General features: G+C 37.1%; 1 protein-coding gene across 2 annotated transcripts in view; it reads left to right on the top strand.

The window, feature by feature from the left end:
• The window catches only part of Lrch (Leucine-rich-repeats and calponin homology domain protein), a 126,173-nt gene that overhangs the window by 5,086 nt on the left and 98,294 nt on the right, over window positions 1-22,793 (top strand). The gene's annotated exons all lie outside the window — the stretch shown is intronic.

The raw sequence follows: 22,793 nt of genomic DNA, 5'->3' as shown, positions 1-22,793 counted from the left end.
AAAAGCGAGAGGAAGGTAGACTTATCACATGCTTTTAAATTAGGCTTGCTCAGTGATAGCAGATGTAGGAAAAGCGAGTTGAAGGAGGAAACAAACGAGCACGTGCTTGCCAGGCTAACACTCCAGCTATAAGGAGTGACACAGCTGTCAGATATAGAAGCAGAAAGTGGCATATGTACTAGAAAGCTGCTAGTATTTGCCAAGAGGATGGAGTCATTATATAAACCCCCAGCGGGTTAGGGGGTCAGAATAATAAACCCGCGGTAGGTATGCCTCTCGTAAGAGGCGACTCAAATACCAGATTCAAGAAGTTGTGTAGCGCAATCCTTTCGGGTTGCCAGCGCAATATATAGCTTCTCCAAACCCAATTGTCAACCTCACCTATCCGTGGCGAATCCTGTTTCATTAACAGCCGAGGCTTTGGCGACCCCGAACTTCTCATGGAGCTAGGGGGTGGGAGGGCGTTATGGCTAAGAAGGTCGCATGTGGTCATAACAAATCGTTCCCGAGATGGTCGGGCTTGGTACCGGAACATACCGGATCTGCATCCGGCAAAGGACCTTCAACATGGATAACACTCCCCAAGGCCTTCGGGGAGTAAACTTATCGCTACAACAACAAAAAACAGTCATTTTATAACAGAGGTCCTGGTGTTTGAGAGGATTTTTTAGTTTGATCGTTGAGCAAACTTCTGGTGACGCTATGGACTTATTCAGTCTAAGTGAGATAATCACAGACCGGCCAGTTCAAACTAACCTAACCTCAGTCGCACTCGTTCAGAGTAGTATTAAGGCAGTTTTTACGGCGAGCAAACAAAAAATTTCGCACTTCGAAGGAAGATCTAAAACACCCTTCGGAAAAACAGTGACAAAAACAAATGCGAATTTTGACAGACTATAAATTGTGTTTTGTTAGACTAAAAATTACTAAGAAATTCAAATAAAAAATTTGAAATTTTCGTAAATTTTTTCGAAAACGTTTTTGAGATTGTTTTTCCTAAAAAAATGAAATATTATTTTGCGAAATTTGATAAAAATAACAGCTGCCTTTTTCCTGTTCACAGCTATAAATATGTACATATTTCAATAATAATTCATACCCTCAAATTGTGTATGCTATGGAAGCCAATGCCATAACGCAATCTGCCACACATTAACACCATTTTTCGCCTGCCTGCCATATGTAGCTGTATGATTATGCTAAGCTCAAAAAAAATTTGTCAGTTGAAGGCATATTTGGAATTGCCATAAAGGCACACTTGCCAAAGAATTTGAAACGCTATAAATATTAAATCAAAATCAAAATAAACCACAACAGCAAAGCATGTACAATGCACATTAGGGGTATCCGCTTTGTCTTGCTAGGTGCACGGATTGTACAAACTATATCCTACGACAAAATATGCAAGACCAAGAGCATCCCATTGTGAAGTTATAGCAGGCATCAGTAACGAAACGCGACGAAGTAATATGAAAAATAAATGCTCAAACTTTTCGTGAGCTCAATGAGAGGAATACCTTTGAGGTTGGGTTACATTTTAATTTCTTGTAATTCGTTGTACGAAAACCTTGGCAGATTTGAACTCAACATAAATTTTACTTATTGCTGTTGTAACTTTATAATCCGTGGAATCCGTGCACCGTTTGCAAGACAAAGTGAATCCCCCTAATGTGCGTACATTTATATTACAACATATGTACATAGTAAGTTCTAACAATACCTATTGGTCTAGACGACAAGAGTTAAGTGCTCTATTTGACTAGGTTTGTACAGAAAATAATTTCGTCTTTAATCAAGTATAAATTCAAACGTGCGTAAATACCAGGCATGCTTAACGAACGAAACGATATCATTTCGTTACGATAATCAACGCTAATAAACGAAACGAAGTCACTTCGTTTCGTTTATTAACGTTAAGATCGTAAAATTAACGTTAATTTGACGTTCTTAACGTTAATAAACGAAACGAAGTGACTTCGTTTCGTTTATTAGCGTTGATTATCGTAACGAAATGATATCGTTTCGTTCGTTAAGCATGCCTGGTAAATACTTTAGTCTTCTACCTCTATTCGGTGGTTGCTCAATATTTGACGCTAAACTATAAACCACATGTTATAATTTTTTGTACAAAACCATGCTTTAAGCACTTTCTGTAACCCCTAATAGTGTATTATATTCGTAACTTTTGGGGAATGTGTAGACTTTTTATACTCAGCGTGCTTTGCACACAGAGCATATTAATTTTGATTGGATAACAGTTGGTTGTGCAGGTATAAAGGAATGGAGATAGATATAGACTTCCATATATCAAAATCATCAGTGTCGAAGAAAAATTTGATTGAGCCATGTCTGTCTGTCCGTCCTTCCGTCCGTTAACACGATAACTTGAGTAAATATTGCGATATCTTCACCAAATTTTGTACACGAGCTTACCTGGACCCAGAATAGATTGATGTTGAAAATGAGCGAAATTGGGCGATAACCACGTCCACTTTTTATATATATAACATTTTGGAAAACACAAAAAACCTGATTATTTAGTAAATAATACACCTAGAATGTTGAAATTTGACATGTGGACTGATATTAAGACTCTTGATAAAAATGTGAAAACATTTTTTTTTTATGGGCGTGGCGTCACCCACTTGTGATAAAATCAATTTTACAAATATTATTAATCATAAATTAAAAATCAATAAACCTATCGTAATAAAATTCGGCAGAGAGGTTGCCTTTACTATAAGGAATGCTTTGAAGTAAAATTAAGGAAATCGGTTAAGGACCACGCCCACTTTTATATAAAAGATTTTTAAAAGGGTCGTGAACGAATAAAATAAGCTATATCTTTGCAAAAAAAAGCTTTATATCAATGGTATTTAATTTCCCAAATGGATTTATAACAATAGGAAAAACTTCAAATTTTAAAAAATGGGCGTGGCACCGACCCTTTTATGACTAAGAAAGTTTCTATGTTTCGGGAGCCATAACTCGAGAAAAAATTAACGGATCGTAATAAAATTGGGTACACAGATTTTCCCTATAGCAGGAAAAATTTCTAGAAAAAATGGACGAGATCGGTTAAAGACCACGCCCACTTTTATCTAAAAGATTTTTAAAAGGGTCGTAGACGAAAATTATAAGCTATATCTTAGCAAAAAATAGTTTTGAAATGATATTTCACTTATCAGTTTTTAGTATAAGAGGAAATGGGAGAAATTTTTTTTAAACCGGCGGTGCCACGTGTTATGTAGAAAAGTAATTTATCTGAAATGAAATGTACAATTGAAGCTCACGCTGAGTATATAGTGTTGGGTTACACCCGAACTTAGACACCTTTACTTGTTTTTACTGTTTTTCTATTTTCCCCCATTGGGCGTACTTTTTTCACTCAACGCGTTTTTACTGTGGCACCCACCTTTTGTGGTTTTTGCTTGTATGTTGTGTTCTTCTTTGTTCTTGCAACTTTTGGTTAACTTTCTTGTATTATTTTGTATTAAGTGCAGGTAATTTAAAGATTGGGAAACTCGGCTTGTCCCTGCAATGAAAATATGTTTCAATAGTAAATTCGTTTGGAAACGAGACTTTGTCTTTTGGACTTTACCGGTGGCTGCGTCCGATCAAAGAGAATAAAACATGAATTTCCTTGATCTATAATTTAATTTTCCAAAATCCAAAAATAGTCTCGATATGATCCTTGGAATAATCCCGAAACGTTTTCAAAAAACCAACCAGAACGGGTTCCGAAAAAGTCGCGAGTTTTATGTGCATATAATTCGGCTGTAATCCAGAAATGGTTCAAAATTCCTGAGTTCCTGAGTTATTCTTAAAACAATTGCAAAATAATCTTGTAATTAATCCAGTGTTGAATATTAACCTTATCGCGAAGTTCTATCGAAAATAATCTCACAATCTCGGTAAGGGGCACATCTCCGAACTCATCCCAAAATAGTCTTGCTATTATTCCTAAACATTCCCGAAATGATTCGGAGATAGTCCCGATTTGACCCCTATGTATTCTACAGTTGTTCCGGAAATGGTCAGAAGCTGATACAAAAATTATCCTGAAAATTATACTGAAACTATGTCTCATGATTCTTGAAATAATCCCGTAACATTGTAAAAAATGGTTAAAAAAAAAAAACCGAAAAAGTGAAATAGTTGGTCCAAAAATAGTTTCTGATTGATCATTGAAACCATCAGAAAAAAAAAAAAAATTTGGCATGCGCCCAAGCATGACCCTAAAATGTTCTTGATATTCTTTCTAAAACATTCTCAAAATGGTCCCAAAGACATACGTTTTTGTCGCTACATAGTCCGGTATTGTACCGGAATTGGAATGCGACTGATACAAAAATTATCGAAAATATCCAAAAAACAATGCTGAAATGATAATGAAATTGTCCTGAAATAATACAAAAATTGTTGGGAGATAGTCCTGAAATGCTCCGAATACAATCCCTAAATTATCCCAAGTCAATCTCGAAGTATTATTTAAATCACCCCGAAAGGAGCCGAGGTATTCTCAATGTGGTTTCAAACTACACAATCTGTGCCGGAAATAAAGTCTGAAGGCGTCTCAGTCGTAGGCGTGTGGCACTGCTCCCTTTTTTAAAATTGATTAGGCATCTATCTTTTTGACTTAGATACCATATATTATTGGCGAGTTGTAGCGATTTGAACACACTGATACCAGACAGAAGACGGGTAGTATAACCCACTTCTATGACGCTTTCATACGCAATATCACTCTGTCTCCACTTGTCCTCGCACCGCCATGTGGGGCTATGCTACGTACCCTAAGCCAACACCGCCGATTACTATCACGAGCTGACCAAAACAAGTTGTTAGAATGGAAGGAAAGTAAAATCACAGATGTATCTTAATATATTCGTCTACTATGTAGCGATACTTATTTGCTGATAAAATATGAATGAATACCAAAATCGTTATATTGCTTTTGTTTTTATCGGCTTATTGATTAAGGATTTCTGGTTCGAATTCGAGCTCAAGGCATATAACAGAAACTTTTATGATAATTATTGTTTTTTTTTTAAATTTTTCTATAATTGAAAAAATATTTAACTAGAGTACCCCGCAGACTTTGTTCGGCCCAAAAATTGGTTTGCCTATATTTAAAAGGTGAGCCTCGTTTCCCGCCTTCACTATCCATCCCATTATCTTCTACTCTATGTACAATTTTCTTATAATTCTTGTCCATCACTTATTCCATTCGTCTGCCACCCAGTTCCAAATCCCACACCTAGTTACTCCTACTTCCGCTAAACTTTACATTCATATTCCCACTTCCAGTTCTAGTCCCATTCCCACTACAACTCACTCTCCCATTCCCTCGCCCTCTCTCACCTCAATTTCCCAATATATGGAATCTCTATACCAAATATCGAATACCTGATTCAGTTAACTGACTGATTTCAATATCTTTCTTTTATAAACCTAAACGAGACTATATGAAACTAACGCAATTTTCAAAATAGCTTTCATTTGTATAACTTAGATAAAGATAGATATTGAACACATTCTCCTGCCCGATGAATTCCTCTTTACGATGTTATTACTCTATCAGTAAATTTCAAGCAAATCGCACCATTCACTATTTTATTTATAATAGGTCGGCCCCTGGTCCACTTCCTGGAATGAAACGTTTCTCAAATATTATCTTTGTCAAAGAGGTACCCTTGCACGATTTTCATGCGAATCGCCATATAAATACGATTTTTTGGAATAGGTCGGTTTGTGGTTCGATTCCCGAGAAGACAAGTTTCTCAAATAAACAGCTCGTTTGGGACATACCCCTGTACCCAATTTCCAGCAAATCCAAACATACATTATTTTATTTAAAATAGGTCAGGTCCATCATCCTCGTACTTCAAGGAATACTCTAAAATAAAATCAGCGAATCCGATCCAAGCGTTTTCGAGTTTTGCGCTTAGCAACAAATTGAGCGACTTATTTTTATATTATAGATTTGGAATAGAAGATAAGTAGTTATCGGTTCCCTTGTATCTTGTTGGCGAATAACATAAAAAAGACATTTGGCTAAACTCATGATGATGCAGGTCTTCTTACTTGAGAAGTTTAATTGCCCTAAGAACTTAAAACTAACAAAATTGTACGGCTGTTGACATGTAAGAATGCATACGTTCTGTATCAGTTTTCGTCGGAATTTATATTGAGCAATAAGTCTATAATTCCCTTACAACGTTTTATTTATTAATTTCTTTCGGAAGCTCTTTGCTTTTTTGTTGCTCTGCGTTTCCGGTAGCAATGTGTTTTTTTTTTGTCTTATTGTGATTGTATATGATTATTGTCATTACAATAAAATAACAAAGGGTTCTTCAAAGTGTACGCAAGAATAATACATGGGAAAGGGTTTTAATAAGTGGATTGTGCTGATCGATACGGAATCGTGAACCCCAGCGGGTTAAGGCGCTTAAAATATACCCGCGACATGTATGCCTGTCGTAAGAGGCATGTATGCCTGACGTAAGAGGCGACTAAAATACCAAATTAATTTAAGGGTTGTGTAGCGCAACCCTTTCAAAGGGTTGCCAGCGCAATTTATAGCTTCTCCAACCCAATTGTCAACCTCACCTACCCGTGGTGAATCGTGCTTCTGTAGCAGACGAGGCTCTGGTGACCTCAATTTCCCCATGTATCTAGGAGGTGGGAAGCGGTATGTCTTAGAAACTTTCACATGGTCATACTAAATCGTTCGCGGTTCGAATCTCGGTGAAACCTTTGATAACATTACGAAATTGCCTGATGGTGGCGGTTTTCGAAATGCTACCATGGCAATATGCCAGTAAATGTTTCTTTCTTTCTTTTCAGTTTCTCTTAGAAAAACATAATAATTGAATATTCAATTATTATAAGCGTGTGTTAAGCTCATGAATTCTTAAATAATAAGTATAAATTGAATACATCATTAAACAAACAAACCGAAATCGTTCCCGAGATAGTCGGGCTAGTACCTTAATGGGGCTTGTTACCGGAACATACCGGATCTGTATCCGACAAAGAACCATCAACATCGATAATACTCCCTAAAACCTTCGGGGAGTGTGCTTATCGCTACAACAACAACAACAACATACGGAATCGTGTTCCTTGTATAAAGGAGAGTATGTGAAGTGCTAATAATCCAACGTCTCTTGATTGGCTCTAAGTGCTGCCTTATATTAAACTTATCGAAATGCCTCTTAGCTAGTATTTTGCCGCGTATTAGTTGCTAATTAGTTGCGAAAAGAAACATTTCGTTACTATTTTATAAGTGCTTGTTTTGGATGATGCGCTAATAAATTATTAATTTTTGCGGAAGATGCTTCACGTTCCTGAACTTCTTTATGCGTGACTTAATTAGATTATTCCATTGGCGTGTGTATTATTTTCGAAAAATTACTAATTCTGCTTTGTCATTCTTATTATTTTATGTCTTCATCTTAATTCTTGTTACACCCTGTATATTGAACAAAGTACGAATGTAATATTTTACTTTCAACTCTGCACTTCGTCAGTTTGGCTGACGATTGTATGTGATTTGCATGCAAATCAAAATGATCTACACAACACTCCCCGGCGATGTCAAATAGCACAGCAGCGCTCGTAACTTTTCTCGCCTTTTAATAGGTACCTCGTACTTGAGCTCCCGTTTTCCAACCGTCAAACAGAAATTGTTTGTGTTTTTTGTACCGACATAAATGGATTTTTACAAAGTTTATATACGCCGCTGGCATAAATACTTAAGTAGTTAGCTATGGACACTGTGCTGACCATAAGTGTTTATATATTTCTTATTACAACAAACGTCCTTCCTCTGTTTGCATGCGTAACCAATAAACTTTGTATTGTCTGCCTATATTATGTTGAGGCGACATCAATAAATTCGTGCTTTGATGCTCATTGTACAAAACTTTATATTTCATATGATAAGAGTGCCCTCACATAACAACACAAAAATAGAATGAAGACTAGCACGTCTGGAACGTCTAGCGTTTTATATTTCGATTACTGCCAGAAAATGAGTGGCAAGTCCAGGGTCCTGGTATGCGAGCAATGCAAGATTTCAATATCGATCGGTTCGAAGCATGCAGTGACAGACAGTGCACTTTCAGCCCTCTGCGCACAAAATATATGCGCCCAGGCTCGTAAGGAAAATTTACCATCGAGAAGTTGCTAATAGATAGAATTATCATGTGTTCTCCAATTCTCTTTTTCTCTGAGTGCAGTCTTTCACCGAATGCTGTAGCATATGACTGAAAAGTTAGGCCGGAAGGCGGCAGTACGAGGAGCTTTAAATGCTGAATATTAGTAGTTTAGCACGGCTTATCTTCAAGGAGATGTCGGCCGAGATATCTAACTCGACAATACCGAATGATTTCTTTGTACCCTCGAAACTCTGGGTTTGTGAAGTTTTTGGCCTTCTACGCCGGACTTACATAGAGCGCTTTGTTACTTAACAACACCTCAAATTTTTGTTCCAATTTACTTTCCACAAAATTTATATAGCCAGATATATGGCTTCTGTGTAAATCCGGTAAGCACCTTAGCCCAATGATGCGCCCATTGTTACTGAAGCCTTGACATCGCTAGCTCAAGACACGAATACAGAACGTGTTCAACCGTTTCCTACTACAGGTCCCGCCAAAGAAAAGCCATGTTTAAAAATTAACAGGTGAGCCTATTCGTGCGGTGGAGCGGACCAGGCGAGGCTTTAGCGGCCAATTTTCTCACCGAAGGAGGCAATTGAATCACCTAGAAGGTTCAATGGCGCCATATGAAACCATTCCCGAGATTTGTTAGTAGTAGCACCTATTGGATGGGGTGAAGCACTGCTACAACGCCAATAAGCTTCTATTAGAATACGATATTAGCTAGCAATTATTGCACAAGAGAATCTGAAATCTCAATAGCTTTCCACGAATGCGTGAAGTAAAGGTAGCGAATCACTTTAAGCTGCTAAAAAAAATTAATGGGTCGGTATTTTGTTGCAAATTGTGCGCTTATTAGTTGCGAGGTGAAAGAATTGTTCGCCCTTTTCTAGGTGCTTTTTTGGAATCCTTCGCTAAGTTCACAAGAAGTTAGCGAATCACCTTCGTAAAAACTTACTTAGACTACTCTGATCGAAATGTGACCTAGCCCGTATTTTGGTGCGTATTAGTTGCTATTTAGATGCGAAAAGAAAAATTTAGCCACTTATTTTAGTGTTTTTTTTTTGGTGGTTCGCTTACTTCATGATCATTTCCGACGATGACAATAAAAAGTGCTACTCTTCGTTGAGATCGACGACGTATTGTATGCTTATAATAATTCGTCATCACTTTGACATGCACTTCCTGAGCCCTTCGATTTTATTATCTTCTCCACTACCACTTACCACTAAAAATATATTTTCTTTTACCCATCAGCATTGTCATTGACATCAGCATTTACTCGTTTATTGTCATTATCATCGTCTATGAGTATCTATCTATTCGTTGTTTGGCCTTTGCCTCGATGGCTGTTGCTGGTGTTGGCTGCACAACTGGCTGACATTGTCCGCACATCCCTCCCTTTCTCGACGTTTCATGTCGTTTTGACTTGATAATAGACATTATTTGTTATTCCTATTTGCACTCTTTTCCAATTGTCTGTTTGCTTGTCTTTTTACTTTAGAACTATGTATGTTCCCAAGCTATTTATTTCTATTTTTCATAACAAACAAACGAAAATTTACTTAAGAGCTCTTGCTTTAGTTAGATATGTCTAGAATATCACGCATTTTTGGAGCTTTTCAACGCAGTAACTTTTTATTTGGTTGGTTGGCTTTATGGTACAGTGGCGCGTTCTAATAACAAACTTTCCTAATATTAAACTATTGTAGCGAATTTAGTGCAAATCCTCTTATTTGCAACCTTCTGCTAACGTTCGAATCACTAAACTGTTGAATAAATAACTCCATTATTCAATAATGCAAAATGGCCTTTATTAAAGTTCTTCACAATAACACTACTATTGCTCACCAGATAGCGTCTTAAATCAAACTGATTGTGGCGCCTCTACTGTTGCTGCCTTTTATACTCTGTGATTTCTCGTTCGCATACTTCTAGGCGCTTCCAGAATTTACTTAGTTACTGCTATAAATTATAACTACAGATGCACGTGTATACCTTCTCATATGCGCGTGTATTTGTGAGCGACACTTCCACAATTATAATTGCCTACTATTGGGAGCATCTCAGATAAGATATCTGCATGTGTTTGTGCGTCTCTTCTCCGCTGCGTGTACGTACATAATGATTGATTTATTGATGTGCATACAAGTCACTGCTTAGCATCGGCTTAGAGATGATAGTATCCCTTAGTGTTGCTAATATTCGTCACACTATTTTTCTAAAATAAGTGATTTCATTTACGGATCATTTACAGAGATGACCTCCAAAATTATCAAGGAAAAGAAAGAATAGCTTCGCAAGCCGGAGAAGAAGAAATCGTTGTAAACAATGTCACAGTAGCCGACGCAACTGACCGCGAAAGCGAGCGCTTGACATGAGCTTTTGAGACATTGTAAGCAGCTCCAAGGCAGTTCGATAAAAAATACTTTGTTACGAGCAATCCTAGATATTGCAACCGAAATGAGGGCGTACGCAAAGCAGGGGAAGCGATCGGTGAAGATTGCAGTCTCACTATCGAAAAACCATGTACTAAATATCTCAAAAGCTTAAAGCCAGAAAGATGAATGCAATACTGCTTCAGCAGACGGCAGAGAAGGGGAACCCATTTAAAAACTTAAACTTTTTTGAGGTACCTCTGCCCACCTATGCCAGTGATATTAGGCCCGTTGTGATACCAACAAAAAGACATTATAACCTTTCCTCTTCGAAACATTTTGAGGAACTGATAAAGGCTACCAGGTTCTTCATCTCATGCTTCACTACCTGGCTCAGATTATCTAGAAGTGGAGCATCCGGAAAGCGCCGCCGTGCACCACTTAGCGCCGGGCAGTTGCAGATGAGGCGAACCACCGCTTCCTCCTCCATATCCTCTTTACAACTCCTGCAGCATCGACGATAAAACGCTCTTAACCTTTCTGCATGTTCGCCTATAAGGCAATACCCAGTTAGTGCCCCTACCAGTGTGGAAATTGTATCCCTACTTAGGTCGTACAAGTGGCGCGGGATCTTTCAGGATCCTATTTGTCCAGGTTTCCTTCGATGTCTGACACCCCGGTTTTTTATAGCCATCTTTATTCAGCTTGACGGTGGATGTGCTCTTTTAGCATTAGCTTGCATATGGCAAGGGGTATAACTAAGCGTTATTGGCCAAGAATAATCTGTCTGGTTGTACGCTCCCTAGCGAGTAGATGAACATTGCAGTTTCGCTCAATGTCCCTATAACCCGATACCCATGTTAGGTGTACACGGTTCGGTTGGGCCATCTCTTGAAGAAATCGGCAGGGCCAAGATATTTGATGGCGGCCTGGCTGTCGCTGAAAAAAAGTATTCTTTGCAACATTGTCCATAGCCTAACTTTTGGCTTCCATGATAGCTGAAACTATCCTGCCTGGAAGACGCTACAGTGATAGAGTCCTCTGGTGGAGAGTTCGAGGTCAAGGTTCCTTGAGTAGACTTCGCCTTCAAATCTACCGTTTAGCTTAGAGCCGTACGTATATACATATGTATGGAAATGCTGCCGTCAATAGCAAGGCACCTATCCGACTATGCCCAATCATTCCTAATGAAAATGTTTATCATAAAGCTAGTTTCCGCAACTGTTGTGGTCGCAAAGCCATCCGTGCTAGGAGAAGAAAACTACATTTGTTTAGTATACTAGAGTGTGCTGCGGCCTTGTTATTCCAACAGGAGAACTTCCTTAAGCGCAGGGCTGACGTTGCCGCTGCTCGATAGCCAGCTGGAACGAATGATCTGAACAGCTTAGCTAGGCGTTGTTCTTAGTGCACCGCTTATGTTGATCACCAACCTACTTATTTTTTTCTACAATTTTAGGTTCGTCTTGCTACACTATGAAATACTTCTTGCCGTTCGGCTAACTCATGTTTTTTTGGTTGGTAGTTTAGTTGCTCGATTGGCTGTGTTTACGCGCCATATCACACAACATTCAACATTAAAACTTTATGTTTACATACAATTTTTTAGTATTTCATGCTCATTTAGTGCTTTCAGCAGCTCATGTTTTCAATTTGCCACATTGATTTTTATTCAACTTTCCTTGCGAGAGTTTCAAATTTGCGTAGTGTTTATTTTCTTTTAATGCATTTCAATTTAATTGAACTTTTCCAATATGATTTGTTACTACACTATTTTCGTTATTAATACTATACAAGTGTAGTACTTGTAGAAGTATGCATTTGTTGTTGTTTTAATTGTACTTATAACACGATTCATTCATGCTTAACATTTTTATTTCATTTTCCATTTAATATTCATCTCATACCCGATATATCCAGACCAGACGTAGATACGTGCCTTACATTTTTAGTTCAGTTCGCTTTACGATCTAATTACAATGTTTTTGAAATTTTTATGTTGTAATTCGTAATTTCTAATTTTATTACAAAAATAGTTTCATGTCACTGACTGGTTTATTATGTGTTGTTGATTGCTATTGCTTTTCTTGTTGATTTTTGTTGCACCAATATTTTAGTGTTTATGAGTAGTTTGGGGGAATTTTGGATATTTGCTTGTTTCTTTATTTTTCTTCTACATGCTTCTTCCGCTTTTTTGTAACTTCTTCAGGGAGTTTGTTTATAGGGCGTAAAGTAGCTTGTAACAGTATCTTAAACAGTATGAGGTGAAAATAATTTCATGTTCTAGAAGATTAAAATTTGAAAATTTTCTCACCATAGTAAAGGATAAGGTACTTTCGTATAGACTGGCAATGACCATGTTTGTTTAATCTCAATTTGAGATTCATTTGAGAACTAACCATTATCTTAAATCCTAGACCTTCGTTCTATAATACAACTTTTAAAGACCATTGATAATAAACTCAATTCTTCATTGAGAAGTTGCATTTTCTCAAACATCTCATACATGAAATGCAGGAAAAGAGGATGAAATCTGAAAACGCATCTGTGTATGAACTAGGATTTTCAAACGTTTCTTAAATAAAAAACATGGTGAAAACTATTGTTTGAGAAATATTTAAGAAAGCGTTTAGTATCAAATGGTAAACAATGTCGAAAATAAGATGGAGAATCAACATTTTCTCCAACGTTTGAGAATTTTCGGTACGTTGTTGCGAATTGCAACAATTTGAGAACTAGGCAAAGTGTAGTTACCTCCGAACGGTAAACTTTTGTGAAGTTGTGAAGGAAGCTCATCTATAGTTAATTTCAAATTCCATGCTCCCCGCCAAACACTCAGGTGACCATCACAAGATCTTACCTTGGTAAGGTACAAGGTCTATTTAAACTCTACCGCGAGTTCCAATACCATTCTAATCTAAATAAATAATAATAATAAAATAATTCCCTGCATCATGTTCTGAGCCTTGGGGCACCATAAGATACATGATACAATTCCACAATTAACGGCAGTGGACAACCTTTTCTCAGCAACAGGACAACCTGCATTACAATTAACTTATTTCATTAAAACCTTTTCGTCACATCACCACATAAAGTCTTGGCTACTTAACACATCTACGCTAGATCCGATGCCACCGTTCAGCCTAGCCTAACGCAGTTTCAAACATTTCAAAAAGAGGAGTGAGCACCTACACCATTCATACAATTATTAATTGTTATCCATAAACGATAGGCATCTACTTTGTCACCAGTTTATTCATCAGATATCGCCGCACATTAAGCAATGTGTTCTATTTTTTCTGACCTTCCGCAGAAACATCTATTGAAAAATTTAAGCTTAGCTTAGAATGGGTAAATGGGCCCTTCAGAACTCGGCGACAGAGCCTGATAGAAGGAACTTTATTGCGCAATTTCCAATGAAGAGACCGCCAGCTTCGTTACACTGTGTCAACTTCGTTAGCTGAAAATATTATATTACCCCAAAAATAATGCCTTAGTGCCAACTTCGATAATTGAGGAGACCACGTTATTCCGAAGAGAATGCTTTATTGTCAACTTCAGCGAAGAAGAGACTGCATAGCTCCATTGAGTGTCCTTTGTTGGCAACTTCTTCAAAAGTAAAGTTCTCTCGCATTTGAGGTGAGACCACAGCGCCCGCAAATCTCCCACTATGGGGCCGATCTTAAGGACAGAAGCTGAGACCTGTATACAAGTATCTATGATACAATACATACAAATCAAAACTGGCCTTTCCTGCTCCCCGCGGTACATATTTTAATAACGACCATGATAGGATCGCGCAAGTGATACACAGCGTCCACATTGCTCCTTTTCGAGTAATACACAACTCTGGATTGAATATACATGGTATTTTAGTCGTCTTTTACGACTGCTATATGTACCGCGCGCATATTCTGAACTCACCGGCAGGGGGAACCGTTAAAAGAAATATAGGAGTGCCGAAGTGAGATGAGGTGGATGAACACCTATTCGAGTTAGGAACAAGAATGCTTGGTTAAAAAAAGGGGTATGGCGACGCCAATTTTTAAGAGTTATTATTCCTATCTATATTACCTATTATATCTCTATTTAATATCTTTTATAATTTTTCTCAAGCTACTTCCTATTATAAGAACAATTTTGCGGCCCAGTTTTGTTATGATAACTTGAACGGCTATATTTAATCATTACTATTTTAATAATTGATTTTCACGTAAGTGGTTGGTGCTACGCCCTTTTTCAAAAACTTTAAATAAGAGTTAACTTATCAAGTCATATGTCGACTGCTGAGTGGAATATCAACCTATCTCGGCTGCGGCCCAATTAAAGAATAAATTCAATACACTTGACGTTAGATGAGATATTTATGAAACAAAATCTGAGGTAGGGCGTTCTTAAACCGAATTCTGAGATAAAAATTTCTTTAACTGGGCGTTTTGGAACTGGCAGTCTGCGATATGTCACTCAGCAGTCGATATAAAAATTGGTTATTATCTATAGGTGCAACATTTACTGAATAATAAAAACTTGGGGAGTGTGTATATATAAAAATGAATGTCCGTTTGTGTGAGGCTTATAGAATCAAAAACTATCCGGACGATTTTGTTCAAACTTTCACAGGGTTTCGAGATATAGACCAAAACGTGGACCCGGGTACCTCTAGAATGTATTTATAGAATATGGATATCAAATGAAATCTGTTGATGAGTGCTTTAGTAGAGGGTGATTTTCATACCCCTGGGTGACTAGGGTCTGGCGATATAGGCACAAACGTGGACCCGAGTACCCCTAGAATGTGTTTATAGAATATGGATAACAAATGAAAGCTGTTAATGAGTGCTTTAGTAGAGGATAATTTTCATACCCCTCGGTGACTAGGGTCTCGAGATATAGGCCAAAACGTGGATCAGGGTAATACTAGGATGTGTTTTTACATTATGGGTATCAAATTGAAGCTGTTGATGTATGCTTTAATACAGAGTAAGCTTTACATCGCTGGGTGACTAGGGTCTCGAGATATAGGCCAAAACATGGACCCGGATATACCTGGAATGTGGTTTTACATTATGGGTATCAAATTGAAGCTGTTGATGTGTGCTTTAATACAGCGTAAGTTTTACACCGTTGGGTGACTAGGATCTCGAGATATAGGCCAAAACATGGATCCGAATATGTATTATGGATATCAAATGAAAGCTGTTTCTGAGAGCTTTAAAGTAATTTTCATTGTGGTATTCGATTTAGTCGCATCAGCCTGGCAAAACTGATAAATATGCATGCGAAGCCGAAATAAAGACATGAATTAATAATACCCACATACCTATTTACATACGTCCTATCCGATTTGCCTGAAATTTCGTATATAAATTTGCCTATGTTTGTATTTACGGTGCTTTTTTCCGGGAAGTAGACCAGAGACGGACTGGGACTGCGATTAGGACTAGGACTGGGACTGAGACTTGGAGTGTGACTGGGACTGATACTAGGAATGGGACGGGAACAAAATACATACCACCTTCTGGGACTGGCAATAAGAGATGAAGAAGAATGAGAAAAACTTGAGAGAAGAGAAAAGAGAAGGAGACTGAGATACAATGAGACGATGATGGAGATAGATGAAGCGAAAAAGACGCAGGGAGGGGTGAATAAAAAGATTAGGAAAAAGTGTAGAGGGGGGAGGGCAGAGTTAGACGGGAAAAGCTTATTAAAATGTATGCAGATAGACCAAATTTAGGGCAGAACAACGTCTGCCGGGTCTGCTAGTATTATACAAAACGAAATGTGCGTGGTTATCGTCCGATTTTGTTCATAAATTGCGATAGTCCAGAGGCGTTACATGCCAACCTAATAAAAACGCACTGCGGTTTTCAACGCATGCATTTAAACGGCTTTTTTACCCGAACCGAAATAAGCATGCGTTGCGACAATGTAAAACATGTATGCAAACGTCAAACCAAAATGTCACGCAGAACAAAAATTGGAAATCGAGTTAGCTTTTTACGCAGTAATTTCAATTTCGGTTGCTCTCATACAATTTATATGTGCATGAGACATTTTTGACAGAAAATGACTTGAGTGCGTTTATATTAGGTTGGCCTGTTATTCTGTAACTCGATTCGAAAGAAGTTGCGATGCGTAAGCTGTCAAATTACGTACATTTTTGTTCAAATACGAAAGAAATTTATGTCGAATCGAGCTACATAATAAGTTCTAACTCATCGTGTTTAATGACGAATGCACACACGGTCATGGCTTAATCACATCATTTTATCATCCTGAGCATTTTGATATATGGAAGTGTATACTTATCTCGATTCGTACATGCCGTTAAGGTTAGGCAAATAAAATTACTTACTCTACTATGTGAGCTATGTTCAGGCGAGTATAGAACAACTTTCGATAGCCTCGATACTATCATTTACGCTATTGCATTCAAAACCAACGAATATCGATAGTTTTACGACAGTAGTTCTTCCTTAAAGAAATGAGAGACGGTTGATATTTGGGGTTTTTCCGATACCGATAGCTCTGTGTATACTTAAACGCTCGTTTTTGATAAGGGAGTCAAGCCCAAATGAGCTAGGGTCGGTCAAGCGATAAGTCATCATTTATTTTTAATTTGCTATTGATTTATTTACTTATATGTGGTTAAAAATATAAGAAACTCTTTATCCGCCACAAATGTGTACCTATATGTAAGTACATTAGGATGGTCCTTATTAATCAAGTTACCAATTTTTTCCAGTCTCATCCTTTCAAACGGCCAAAAATGCCACATATAAATTTTGGTTCCTATTGGAGACTCAATATTTTGGGTCCTCATAGGGTAATCTCAAGGCCCTGTACAACACGCCTAACTATTTCCAACCATCACCAAAGTTATACGTGATATCGCCACTTTATTGCCGTTTATACCAAAAAGACAGTAAAGTGTAAAAAGTGAAAGCAGAGTAATACGAAGTGCAAGTTTTACGTTTGTCTTAACAAAATAAATTTTTGTATTTGGGTCACAACAAAACTGAATTAATATGGCATATTAATGCCTTATGAATCTAAAAGCAGTATTTCATTATTATTTTTTTCATATAATAGTTTGACCGAGACTGCATTTATGCTTTGAAATAATTTTTATGGTAAAACTAAACTTTAATGTTATTTTAATATAAAAATTTTACTTTTCTATGTATTGCCAAGGTTGTTCAAGCTACAACCCCTGCTTTTTTGGGGTAATTTGACATATTCGAAACATAGTACAAATTTTACTTGTTTAATCCTTAAACTTGAATTTTAAATGATTTAGTTTTAAATTAATGAGTAAATTGGTGTCGCAGAAATATATTGGCATGAAAATTCCTAAAAGTGAAGTTTACTACCTTTTTTCATTGGACGACAGTACGGTATTATCAAATTTGTGTATTAGAATACAAAAATTTAATAAAAAAGAGAAATTGGCCAGTCCCCAAAGAGCAATCTTACTCTTAAACCCTGTGTGTTGATTAAGGTAACTCGGTCCGAAGGAGCGAGATTGGAAAAAATAGTGAGTTTGATTTATAAGTACCACCCTAATATGCATACATATGTATATGGAATATTGTAGATATGAATAAATATTTCATATCAACAAAATTGTATTCGCTTTTCAAATTAAAATTCATCTGCTATTGTTTATTAGACTTAAACTTGACCGTAAAAAATCTTGTTCGTGCCATTAGATTAGTGGAGGCATTTTGCCACATGTTCCAAAAACGCAAACACAAACAATATACGCATTTGTATGTATGTTTCTTTGAATTTTATAAATACCCGTTGACAATTTTATTCCAAAAACATAACAAACCACACCGACAAAATTTACTAAGAGCTTCTGGAATATGAATATAGATTATTGCTCAAAATCTACCGCCAGGTATTCTTCCATTTTGTTTTTATACTCAGCTGATCAGAGCTTACAGAGTATATTAATTTTGTTCGCATAACGAAACCCCCTTAACGGCATAAATTAGTCGAGATAGATATAGATTTCTATATATCAAAATGATCCGAAAAAGAAATTCATTTAGCCATGTCCGTCCGTCCCTAAACACGATAACTTGAGTAAATTTTGAGGTATCTTAATGAAATTTGGTATGTACGTTCATGGGCACTCATCTCAGATCGCTATTTAAAATGAACGAAATCGGACTGTAACCACGCCAACTTTTTCGATATCGAAAATTTCGAAAAACCGAAAAAGTGCGATAATTCATTCCAAAGACGGATAAAGCGATGAAACTTGGTAGGTGGGTTGACCTTATGACGCAGAAAAGAAAATTACTAAAATTATGGACAATGTGCGTGGCGCTGCCCACTTATAAAAGAAGGTAATTTAAAAGTTTTGCAAGCTGTAATTTGGCAGTCGTTGAAGATATCATGATGAAATTTGGCAGGAACGTTACTCCTATTACTATATGTACGCTTAATAAAAATTAGCAAAATCGGAGAAGGACCACGCCCACTTAAAAAAAAAAATTTTTTTTTAAGTAAAATTTTAACAAAAAATTTAATATCTTTACAGTATATAAGTAAATTATGTCAACATTCAACTCCAGTAATAATATGGTGCAACAAAATACAAATATAAAAGAAAATTTCAAAATGGGCGTGGCTCCGCCCTTTTTCATTTAATTTGTATAGGATACTTTTAACGCCATAAGTCGAACAAAAATTAACCAATCCTTTTGAAATTTGGTGGGGGCATAGCTTCTATGACGATAGCTGTTTTCTGTGAAAATGAGCGCCACGCCCAGTTTTTATACACAGTCGACCGTCTGTCCTTCCGCTCGGCCGTTAACACGATAACTTGAGCAAAAATCGATAAATCTCTACTAACTTGGTTCATTTTCTTATCTGAAATCACTTTATCTTGGTATTAAAAATGGGCGAAATCCGACTATGACCACGCCCACTTTTTCGATATCGAAAATTTCGAAAAATGAAAAAAATGCCATAATTCTATACCAAATATGAAAAAAGGAATGAAACTTGGTTATTGGATTGGTTTTTTGACGCAAAATATAACTTTAGAAAAAACTTTGTAAAATGGGTGTGACACCTACCATATTAAGTAAAAAGAAAATGAAAACATTTTGCAGGGCGAAATCAAAAGCCTTTGGAATCATGGCAGGAATACTGTTCGTGGTATGAAATATATAAATAAATTAGCGGTACCCGACAGAAGATGTTCTGCGTCACCCTTGTCCACAGTTTGTTCGATATCTCGAAAACGCCTTCACATATACAACTAAGGGCCACTCCTTTTAAAACCCCCATTTCATTTGATATCCATATCATACAAACACATTCTATAGTAGAGCTTACGATTTCTTCTCGAACACAAGCGAGATTTTCGAGACCCGAGAAATCGAGAACTTCGAGACTCGAGGATCTCGCGAGCTTCTCGACATACTTTACACATCGCTGGTTCGTCAAATACTCGAGTATTGCTCATGCGTTTGGTCCCCTGTTTCTCAAAAGCATATAAAGCGTCTTGAGTCAGTTCAAAAGCAATTTTTGATATTTGCATTGCGCGGCCTTAATTGGGACTCAAGTCTCCACCTTCCTCCATACAGAAGTAGACTTCTTCTTATTAACTTACCCACTCTGGAAAATCGGAGAATATTACTGGGGGTATTGTTCATCCATAAGCTCATTATTGGAGAAATTGATTCTGCGGACCTCCTCAGCCGCTTGTTTTTTGCGGTTCCCCCTAGAGTATCCAGACACTACGTTCCTTTCTATTTACCCCTTTGTCGACGAAACTTTGCTAAAAATAATCCTCTTCTTATCTGGTGCGCGCACTACAATGACTTGTATAGCTGTATCAGTCTTGAATGTACTTTTGCCACTATACGTAATGCAATACTTGCCTATCTAATTTAAGAGATACAAGATAATTTAATTTGCATTTTAATCGGCATTTTATTCCTTCCTATACGTAATGCAATACTTGCCTATCTAATTTAAGAGATACAAGATAATTTAATATGCATTTTAATCGGCATTTTATTCCTTCCATAAAAGACAGGAACTATCTCGCTTAAGGATGGAGGAACATTTATCAACATGTATCATTAAGAAGGAACAAGACAGTACTGTGTTGATTGGAATCTGGTGCATTCCAACAACGTAAAAAACATGCTTTTTCATGAGTCACTGACCGGAATCGTATGCATTCCGGCAGTATAATCTTATGGGTCAGGCATCGAGCTGATTGGAATCCGGTGCATTCCAACAACACAGGTCATGTTACTTTTTTATGCCTTGTGATGGCGTATCCTCATTACACTACTCTTAGCACTGCCGGATTCCCATGACATGCTGATTGGAATCTTGTTGCATTCCAACAGGAAGATTGGAATCCACTGCATTCCGAAATCATGCTGAGCGGAATCTGATGCATTCCGCCAGTATAAGATTTCGGCATAAGTTCTTATTTCTGCTCATATTTCTTATTATTATTATATTCTGAAATTAAAGAGTAATGTTCATTAATATTTCTTTGTTTGTAATAAAACATTGTTGAAATCTCGATATATCTTAAATTTTATCTTTTGAGTTGTATATTTATATATCTTTTATATTATGCAGTCGACCATAGTTTGTCGTCGACTTTAAATAATAAATAAATAAATAAATAAATAAATACTTACTCTCTGTATGGACAGTATTTACATATATACTTTTTTTTTTAATTGTGACATTTTTGTTGATTATATTGCTTCAATGACATTTAGCTCAAAACATGTTTATTATACATATAATTTTTTTTCGCAATATTTTATTTTTCAACGAGACATCAAGAACACGGCTTCTTGCGAGATTCTCGAAACTCGAATTACTCGTAAGGCTCGCGAGATTCTCAAATTACTGGTAATACACGCGATCTTCTCGACTTTCAATTCAGTCGCTGTATTGGCTATACTCTATACATTTCGCGGTTTTTTACTTGTGGTTTTGCGGACATTTTGGCTTGTGCTCCAGAAAAAATCGTAAGCTCTATATAAAACAGCAATGAATCGATTAAGTTGAATATCGAGAAGTTCGTCAGCCTTACGAGTAATTCGAGATTCAGAATCGAGTATGTAGTGTTCGGTTATACCCGAACTTAGCCTTCGTTACTTGTTTTTTCATATCTGCGAAACTTAACTTAAAACCGAACCCCTCGCAGGCCAAGCACAAGGGCACTCAGAGTTGATGGATGTCTTATAAATCGCTGACAATGATGTGTTAAAATCCAAAAACAAACGTTCTCAAAAGTATGCTATACCTTAAGTTTCTTCTTTTTGAAAGATCGGTGTATATTTAAAACACTTTCTGCAATACCAAGTGTTTGCACTTTATTAGCAATAAAAGAGGAGACCGGTTTATCTGAGTGAACTCATCTCTAGAGTACTCACTGCCGACACTTAAACATAAACAAAAGCAATAAAGCATTCCATCGAATAATGCATCGGTATAGCAAATAACACATGTTAATATATGACAGTAATGAGTTGGAAGCGTGCCGATTGTGTTACTGCCCTCCCGTTCGTCCAAGAGGCTCGTGTCATTTTACAAAGTAAATTTCTTTTATTTTATGAGTTTTGCAAATAAAACGAATGAGGATGATTTGAGGCGATCAAATTAAATTTCTTATAAAACAAAGCAATTGAAAACTGACTAATGGAAGATTAAATAATAGATATTATATGAATATAGGTTTCAAGACCGGCGTAGATTCCTGCAGGAACGATAATGGCGACCTGCTAAATGACGGGCAGAGAGTGTTTAAGTTGTGGCGGAAAACTTCTCCTCATTGCTAGCTAGCGAGGGAGAAGAAGAAGCCTATACCCCAATCGTCAATGTTGTAAAACACGTTCCGACACCCACCTGTGACGAAGTGAGAATGGCAATATCACGGAATACCCGCCGAGTGTTTCAAACACGGTAGCGAAGAGTAAATAAGGAGCATGCATCAAATGCAAAATATCGTCGGATGAGCGTATGCCTTCAGATTGGAACTTAAGTGTACTCTACCCAATCGACAAGAAAGGCTATCCCGCAAATCGCGCCAATCACCGCAGAATCAGCCTGCTTAATATCGCGTATAAAATTCTATCTAGCGTACTGTGCAAAAGACTTAAGCCCATAGACAACAAACTGATTGGACCATATCAGTGCGCCTTCAGAGCTGGTTAATCTACTATCGACTAAATCTTAGCGATGCGCC

This window comes from Eurosta solidaginis, chromosome 2, assembly GCF_040869045.1.
Source record: "Eurosta solidaginis isolate ZX-2024a chromosome 2, ASM4086904v1, whole genome shotgun sequence".
NCBI classification, from domain to species: Eukaryota; Metazoa; Arthropoda; class Insecta; order Diptera; family Tephritidae; genus Eurosta; species Eurosta solidaginis.
This window is presented reverse-complemented; position numbering and strand designations above follow the sequence as displayed.